This window comes from Microtus pennsylvanicus, chromosome 8, assembly GCF_037038515.1.
Source record: "Microtus pennsylvanicus isolate mMicPen1 chromosome 8, mMicPen1.hap1, whole genome shotgun sequence".
Classification (NCBI taxonomy): Eukaryota; Metazoa; Chordata; class Mammalia; order Rodentia; family Cricetidae; genus Microtus; species Microtus pennsylvanicus.
Window position 1 is genome coordinate 52,052,859 of NC_134586.1, and position 9,452 is coordinate 52,062,310.

Consider the following 9,452-nt stretch of genomic DNA (forward strand, 5'->3'; position numbering starts at 1 on the left):
ATTTTCCATGGAAGACATAAGTCTCCTTGGATTACAGCCCTACCATTATGACCACATTTGACCTTCATGGCTTTCCTTAAGGATCTGTCTCCAGAGATGGTCACACAAGGGGTTTGTACATAGTTGAAGGGGAACATGGGTTCAGCCCATAGCAGGCATGTACTAGACAAATGTCCAAACATATAAGAAAATCTTTGTCCTCCATTTTCTCCCTAGAGAGGCATTTCTGAAATCTTATCAGGTCAGTAATAGCCTCTGCAGCAAAAGTTTCCAACTCTGAGTCCTCCCTCGATGCCTGCTTTCTCATAATGTCATGGAGTTCTGGCACAGTGGAAAGGAGCCAGGCTGTGCAAAACCCTTCACATGCTCTTGCTCCCTCCCTCCTGCTCAAGAGAACTCTGGCATGGAGAGAGCTGTCTCACTTCCTCTCTTGCCAGGCATTCCTAGTTATAGTTTTTGGTGCTGGCAGTCCAAAGGAATCAAGGGTTTTAAAACTACTTCACCTTTTGTAGATTTCCCTCCTTTTCCCTGGACCATTAGAAACTCTCATTCCTGGTTCCCCATGGGTGCAGAAAATGGCTTGTAGCATGTAAAACCGCAGGTCATTTTTGAGAAGGCTCGGAGGCCAACAAATTGTACAATGTTTTCTGTTCACAACTGCCTCTTAGTAAGCTGCTCTCCATCTGTTCTGGAACCCACAGAGTTTGATGTTGACTTTATCCTTGGATCCTACTCCACAGAGATGCTGATTAGCTTGGGGGCAAAGAGGAAAAGGCCAGAGGGTTTGTTGCCTGGATGGCAGGAACCATTAAAGGGCTTTACTATTCATCTCTTTCCTCCAGCCACACATGATAAACTACCGTCATCAGCCTAGTAAGCAGTGTCAGATTTCAGAACTTGTGAGCCAGAAGCTCATGGCATTTGCTTTGTGCAAATAGGGGCTCTACACATGCATGGATCTGGCCTGTATCCTGAGTATCCATCAGTGCTCTTGTCGCTCAACACATATGTTAATAATAATAATACTGAGTAATACCAAGTTGCAACTAGGCAAAAGAACCAAACTGTGGGCTCAGTTTGCACATTTAATGAAGGCTATTTGCAATCATTAAAGAAGGGTGAAACAGTAGCTAGATGTGCTTGCAGAAGATAGAGAATAAAGCTGGTATGTTATCGTTTTCATAAGTGGGTGATCGAAGTAAGAGACATGAGGTTGATTTAATCCCAATAAGAACTGTAGGTTGGTCTCGGCCATCTGGAGAAAGAAAAAGCCTTCACTTTAGAGTCTTTCCTTTGTGTCCATGAACTAAGTCGGACCCCATATTCACCCTCATAGTGCCAATTTCAACTTTTCTATAAAACAAATTAAATATATTTTTAACTAGTCTCTGTTACAAGATGCTCTCCCTGCTTCCTACTATCAGGAATCAAACTGTGGACCTCAAAAACAGAGCAAAGCAAGTGACTACATTGCACATCAACAAATTCTGGGGCAAAAAAAAAAATCTGAAAAAGTATTATCACTTTAGCAATCAATATCGTAGATAGTTGGGAGTTGGTGAGTCCATAGGTCAGTTTAATCTTTTTCACAGTTTTGGATTTGTTTAATTTTACTAGAAAAGTGCTTTTACTTTTAAAATTTTAATTTGGAAACATTTTACAGCACATACAATAGCAAAACCTAATAGATCTGTGTGACACCGTCCAAACAAACAGCTGATGTTAGTGGTTTGTCAATTGTTCTTCAAATCTTTTACTTAAAACACATCACCCTGGGCATGGTGGCACATACCTTTAATCCCAGAGCTCAGGAGGAAGAGGCAGGTGGATCTCCGTGAGTTCGAGGCCAGCCTGGTCTACAAAGTGAGTTCAAGGATATCCAGGACTACACGGAGAAACCCTTTCTCGAAAAACAAACAAAGCAATAACAACAACAACAAAAACTCACATCACAAAAATTATAGATAATTTCGAAATTTTCACTGGTCTTCTTGATAGCGCCACTATCCAGTATACCTCTCCAAAGTGAACACTAGTAAAAATTTGGAATGTATCTTTTGGGCACGAATATGTGATTTCAAGTAGTTATAGAAATATCTTACAATATCACCCTTCAACTTAATTACTTATTCTGCTTTAAGCTTTTCAGAAAGCTTTCCTTCTATGTCACAGGCTGACATTTTTGCAATATTTAATTTTTTAAAACAAGCTATATTTCCTCTAATTAGCAAGATGAGACATGCTACTACTTTAACAAGTCAAAACAACTGGAAGGCGTCACTTCTGGGTAAGATCAACTGTAGAGTTTCCACACTTAATATTCTCAGAGAATGCCACCCCCTTGATTTGATCTCAGTCAAGAACTCCAAACTTCATGACAAGGACTTCACACACTTAGTCTAAGGGACCCTCACAGGATGGCAAAGGGGAGGCAGGTGAACAAGCCTGGAGGTTATAGAAATCACCACGAACGGATATGGGTGGATCCGACAGGAGTTGAGTCTAACAGGACCTCTTAAAAACAATGCAGGTTGCAAATGGATGGAAATAGAAAACACTATCCTGAGTGAGGTAAGCCAGACCCAAAAAGAGGAACATGGGATGTACTCACTCATATTTGGTTTCTAGCCATAAACAAAGGACATTGAGCCTATAATTAGTGATCCTAGAGAAGCTAAATAAGGAGAACCCAAAGAAAAACATATAGGCATCCTCCTGAATGTTAACCTTCATCAGGCGATGAAAGGAGACAGAGACAGAGACCCACATTGGAGCACCGGACAGAAATCTCAAGGTCCAAATCAGGAGCAGAAGGAGAGAGAACACGAACAAGGGAACTCAGGACCATGAGGGGTGCACCCACACTCTGAGACAATGGGGATGTTCTATGGGGAACTCACCAAGGCCAGCTGGCCTGGGTCTGAAAAAGCATGGGATAAAACCGGACTCGCTGAACATAGCGGACAATGAGGACTACTGAGAACTCAAGAACAATGGCAATGGGTTTCTGATCCTACTGCACGCACTGGCTTTGGGGGAGCCTAGGCAGTTTGGATGCTCACCTTACTAGACCTGGATGGAGGTGGGTGGTCCTTGGACTTCCCATAGGGCAGGGAACCCTAATCGCTCTTTGGGCTGATGAGGAGGGGGACTTGATTGGGGGAGGGGGAGGGAAATGGGAGGCAGTGGCGGGGAAGAGATAGAAATCTTTAATAAATAAATTAATTAATTAAAAAAAAAACAATGCAGAGAACACTGAGCAGCTTTGTCTGAAGGATGTGAAAACAGAAAAGCCACCTGGGAGCTCCTCCCTGTAGGGCAAAAGAGGGCCCAGAACACTAGCGTTTTGATTTGGGGTTGTACTTTCTGGGACCCACAAGCTAATCAAGAACGGCTTTGATGCAGAACAAGCCTGGTACTCATTCCACTAAGACTTGGGCAAACCAGATGGATCTGGAAACTTTTGAGCTATCTAACCAGAACCAGAGCCTGGCTCATGCCAGGTCTCATCTTCCTCGTATCTGACTCCACAGTAGGTCAGCCTTAGTTCCTCAGATCAACCGATGGCAAAGCCGACATGTTTTCCAGCTCTCAAGCAATAGCCACCACTTTGGAGCCAGTCATTTATTTCATTTTATGTTATTTTATGGGACAGGGTCTCACTGTGTAGTAGTTTGGGACTCTCTGTAGAGCAAGCTGGACTCAACTCAGAGATCTGCCTGCTTTTGCTGCCCAAGGCATGAGATTAAAACCATGTGCCACTCACTATGTCTGGTTCCCATTCATTTCTTGCAACCCCAAACCAGCCTTATAAAAATTAATTCTGTTTCTGCCGTTCATCTTACCATGTCCTCTCCCATAAAGACAATGGAAATTCAGTTCCCCAGTAGTGTGAAGAAGCCCACCACATCTTCATCAGTGACCTGTACTAATGTCAACAAAAGAGAATGAAAACATTTCTGCATAAAACTCCTGTCCATAGTAGATAGTCAGAAAATACACACCGACCCACAGCCTGTTGCCTGAAATGCCTTCTTTAGCTGCCATTACTCCCCTGGGGACGAGTTCATATCTTGAGTTCTTATGCACCAGCCAGCTTACCCACTTCCATATATTACACACGACCATCCGGGCGACCACAGGCTGGAGGATGGGTGTGCTGTGAGGAACCAGAGGGCAGAATACAAGAGTGGGTATTATATCCTTCGTAAAATGAAAGGTAGGAAAACATTCAGCAGGGCACAAGGGAAAGCTGTTGGGGGTGAAAAAGAGGGACGTATTATGAATTCTTGCTGAGGACAATTTTCTGAAGCCTCACGCTTTTGCTTACAAATTTGCGGTGACCCTCTTCACAGGCCAGGAAGGCGTGGCTTGTCCCAGTGGTCTCTGGAAAAGCTTCCCTGTTCAGAGCGGTCCTGTTACTCGTCGTTATTACTCAAATTGCGCACAGCGCACGGCAATCTCTTTTGCTCGGTCCAGCATCTCGGCACTTATAAAATTCAGCGAGGCAGAGATCACATCCGCCAACTTCTCTGTGGTACCCAGCTCATTTGTGGATCTCCGTGTGTGCAGTTAGCCGTCCGCTCACTCTATCCAGAGGGCTTTTCCTTTGATTAAGGATGCCAGGCTTCCAGGGCCAGGGGAGCAGAGAAAGATAGTAATTATCTGCACGACTCCAGTCGTAATCTCACTTTTGCCCAAGTGTGAGACTTACCGTAATTGCCTCGGTAGCTAGACAGAGGATTTATCCTTGAAATTACAAAATTACAGGTCTAGAAGGAGATCTAAGGGGGTCATTTATCATCAGGATAATAAGCTTAATTATCTGGTAGAAATAGATATGGGAAACCTTCTCCCTTTGAAGAGAGGGTCGTTTCTTCCACATCTTAAACCTCCATCTCACCTCTTTCCAATTAAGGCAACCTAAAGCGAGATCCTCAGCAGATCCTACAAAAATCCTGAGAGGTCCCAAGGGGGGAAAAACAATTTAAGATGGTCCTTCATTCCAGTGTGCAGATAATGCCATTCGTTTTATTGGGCAGCTATAATCTAACGTTAGACTTTGAAACCTGAGTCAAGTCAATACAAGAGTCTGAGACCTTCTAAACTAATACCTTGTATTTGGATGGCATTTTCTCTCTCAAGAGTCTGAAATTTTGGGTAATATCCTGTAACTGCAAATAGGTTTCAGGAGAAGACTGATTTGATTTTTGTTATTTAATCAATAAGGTTCAGACGTATTTTTGATTTACTAGGCTCCAAGCCACCCATTGGCTTTATATTAAAGCAGCGCATTAGAGAAACAAGGGCTGTCACTTGTAAAAGATGTCATCATCCACAGCCTCCCTCCTCGCTTCCCCACGCGGGCTGTAAAAACATTGAGCGTCCCCAAGCTCTCATGCTTATATAACATCTCAACACGGTGCACACGTTCTGTGGAAGACACCAGAATATTGGCTCAAGTTTTTTCCCCCTTCAAGCACGCTACACTCTACACATACACAAATGAGTTTCTTTTCCCCTTTAAAAACATCTTTGTACATGCACGCGTGTATGTTTGGGGTGAGGGTATGAGTGCATGCTTGCCATGGTCTGCATGTGGTGGTAAGAGGACGACCTTGGGTGACAGTCTTGGCTTTCCACTACTGGCCCAAAAGCTTCTGGGGCTTCTCTCATCCCTACCTCTCATCTTGCTGTAGGAGCACTAAGATGATTCTAGACATGTCCTACCACGTCCAGATATATACGGGTTTTATGGCTCTGAACTCAGATCCTCACTCTTTGGGGGAAGTCTTCACCTCTGGAGCCATCTCTCCAGCCGCAAAGATGGCTTCTCAGACTAAGTACTCGCAGGCATAACTTATTCTTGTACTGTAGATTCAACAAGCAGTGAAAACATTCTTTGGGACTTTGGTAAGTTGAAATTCTTATTACTACTTTTACTCAGGTTACTGGGCATAGTATTAAACTAATCCAAACGACTTAGTGCTCTACCCAAAGATTAATATGACACTCAAGCCTCCTCTTGCACAAGAAGTCATTAACCCAGAAGCTCATGGCTGGTCCACAGAGAGAATAAGAGACTGTGGGATGCTCTAAATGGGACTTCTGTGTCATCTCCTTCCCTTCACATCCTTCCACAATGATCCAGGACCATTGTGCGAAAGAGGACAGAAAGGTTTGAAGAGCTGGAAGAGTGGGTGACTAGAATGGAAGAGGGTTTGCAGGTAAAGCAGGGTAGCTGCCCTGATGACCCCACAGGGCTCATGACAAGCGTGTGACAGCAAGCACAAGACCCACACAAACGCTAGTCAGAGTCCCACGCTAGAGGAGGGCGTGAGCCCAGAGCTCCACCCCCGGCTGAGGAGCTATTGGCAGTTGAGAGCCTCTGGGAGATGGAGAGTCAGTTTTCTTTAAGGATGTGAACCCTGGTGAGTCAGCCATGTTCCAGAGACTGGTCCATCGCCAAGAACATTTGGACAGATAAATTGGACTTGATGGGCTAAAGGGGCAGGGGATGAAGTTGGGTGAGTAGGTAAGTGTGGGTGTATCTGGGGGTGAATGAGATCAAAACATATTTTATGAAATTCTCATAGAATTAATAAAAAAATATTTTAAAAGTCTTTCCAAGGTGGGGTTTTCTGAAGATTCCATCTACAGAAATGTCACGCTCAAGCAAAAGGTTCAAGCGCCCTTGTGATTGTCTCACTATGACTTCTGCTTGTCTGTTTTCTCTTTTAAATGGGATACCTGCCTATGTTGGTCAGGGAGACCCCAGAGACACCCAGAACAACAAAGCAATTGTTATTGCTCTTGGTTGTCTACCATAACTAGATGATAAGACCCTGTTGCCAAAGACCACTCACTTTGGATACAGGACATGGAGAAATCCATCTTGACTGACAGGGAAACCCTCTGGATGCTGGCTAAGTTACATGCTTCCAGAAGGTGCTATGCAAGCTTCTCGGGGAGAAAAGGCATCCGTGATATCAGCCAGCACTTGACGCTGCATGCACCAATACGGACATGAGTGGCAAGATGTGCTTCCTGGTGCAATGACGTGGTATGATGAGTATGGGAATTCACAATCACTTTCTGATTGGGTATGAGGTCCGCTTCACAGGAGGGATTTCATGCTATGCTGTGCATCTGCTCAAAAGCCCACAACTGGGAAGATCACTGGCCCTGGGGTGGACCCTCTTGTTATTGTCTTGCTAGATGATCATGTTACCAGAATGCCTTGTAAATAATTATCTTTATTCTCACAGACTTGGGCTGCTCTCGACTTCAGTGAATGAAACTCCTTACTGCAGGGTGTAGCAGTTAGGGCCAAGGCTCATAACTGGTCAAAGTGCCAAGCGTAAGTAAGTGCTGAGCTGTGGGCGAATCATCTAGATTAACCTCCCTGCCTGAAGGCTCAGGCAACATGGCAAAAGGCACGTGCAGAACATCAGAGCTGGTGGATGGGAAGAAGAGCTGGCCAATGCTGACTTCTTGACACGACGTGGCCATTGCACAATTGACATGCACGTCCCAACATGACGTGTCCAATTCACAGCAACTGTGATCAAGACAGTCAAAATTCCAGCAAGGGTAGGAGGGTCCCCCATGAGGCCCCACCCTTCTCAGAGTTATTATCAGTTGATATTGGCCAAGGGACAAAAACCATTATTCTCCTTTGGGGCCATGGCTAATGGTAGGCTGCCCAGTGAATTCTCCACAACCATGTCTATATGGACAACACTCATTGGACCCTGGGTTACTAAAACGACAGAAAAGGAAGACATGGAGTTGGGGTGGAAGGAACGAGAGGGAGTGGGGATGATATAAAGATGGGTCGATATGATCAAAATGCACTACACAAATGTATGAAATTTTCTAAGAATTAAAAAGGAAAAAAAAAACCTCCTAGCAATGATAGTCACTTTGCCAAGTGCTATCGATGAGTGCCAGGCCATCTGCCTGAAGTTTTATTAGCCAGGTATTTTTATTCTAGTCATGTAGGTAAGCAGGCTGGTTCTTGGAACAGTTCACCTATTTGCCCAGAGAGTTGAAAGTAGGTCTGCATATATGATGCCTAATTTCTGTGTTAACTTTCTAGAACCATGGGGGAGCCCCAGCATTTGGGCCAGTAGTATTCTGCATCTTTCTACGAAGTTATTTTCAGATGAGATTAAACATTTAAATATGAAGATGGAATAAAACAACTCCCTAACGTGGATGGACCTGACCTGTGCACTGAAGGCCTAGATAAACCAAAGGCTAGCCTTAAGCAGAGAGCCCTTGCGGCCTGCATGGCTGCCTGTCTTTGATCAGAGACATCGCCCTGTCTCCTACCTCCATGACCCACCCGAAAGACAATGCTCCAGAATCGCAAGCCTGTGCGCCTTCACATTAGAGCTGACGTCATTGACTCTGAGTTTCAGATTTAGCTGTGCACCTACGAATCTGTGTACTTCCTCCCAACCATACAGGCCAATTCTTCGTAATAAAGATCTCTCTCTTTTTTTTGGTGGTGTTCCAAACAGGGTTCTGTAGTTGGAATTTCTCTTTTGGCTGCAAGCCCAAAAATAACGACACAGAGACTTCTTATTAATCATGAAAGCTTGGCCTTTAGTTTAGGCTTGACCCAACTAGCTCTTATAACTCAAATCAACCTGCTTAATCTATGTTCTGCCACATCCTATCCTCCATTTCGTATGTCTGACTTGGTCCACATCTGGCTGGCATCTCCCCGCTCACCTCAGATTCTTCTCCAGTTTCTCTCTTTCTGTCCAGAAGTCCCACTTATTCTTTCCTGCCTGGTTATTGGCCATTCAGCTTTCTATTAAACCAATCACAGTGATGCATCTTCACATAGTGTAAACAAAAGTTCCACAACAGGGTTTCACTGTGTTGACCAGCCTGACCTTGAATTCGTAGAAACCTACCTCCTGAGTACTGGACTTAAAGGTGTGTGCCACCACACCTGGTTCAATATCTCTCTTTATGTTACTTTTATACATACTTCCTATTGGCTCTATATCTCTAGAGAATCTTAAATAATTCCTTCTGATTAACACTATACAATTTCAAGGCAGCTTTACCAACCTTTATTATACTTGGGGCACCAACCATATGACACTTAATGCAGAAACCCACATTCAGTGTGCTCATTTTCTGGGTTATCCACAGCGTGATGCTAGGTGATCCAAGCTCTACCAACTATTTGTTTGAAGCTTTAGGTGGCATCCTCTGCCTAGCAATATTTTGTGACTTTTCACAATGCATTTCCATAAGCTGACAATATCATCGCATTTTGGTCTTCATTTAGAAATAATGATGAATATTAATAAGTGCCGAAGGCACAGTGTCTCTTTTCTTAGGAAGGCCTTGTCAGATGAGGAAGTGAACTTCTAGAAAGTTTTGTTCAAAACAGAGATGTGGGTATAAATGTTAATGTAGGAGAAGGT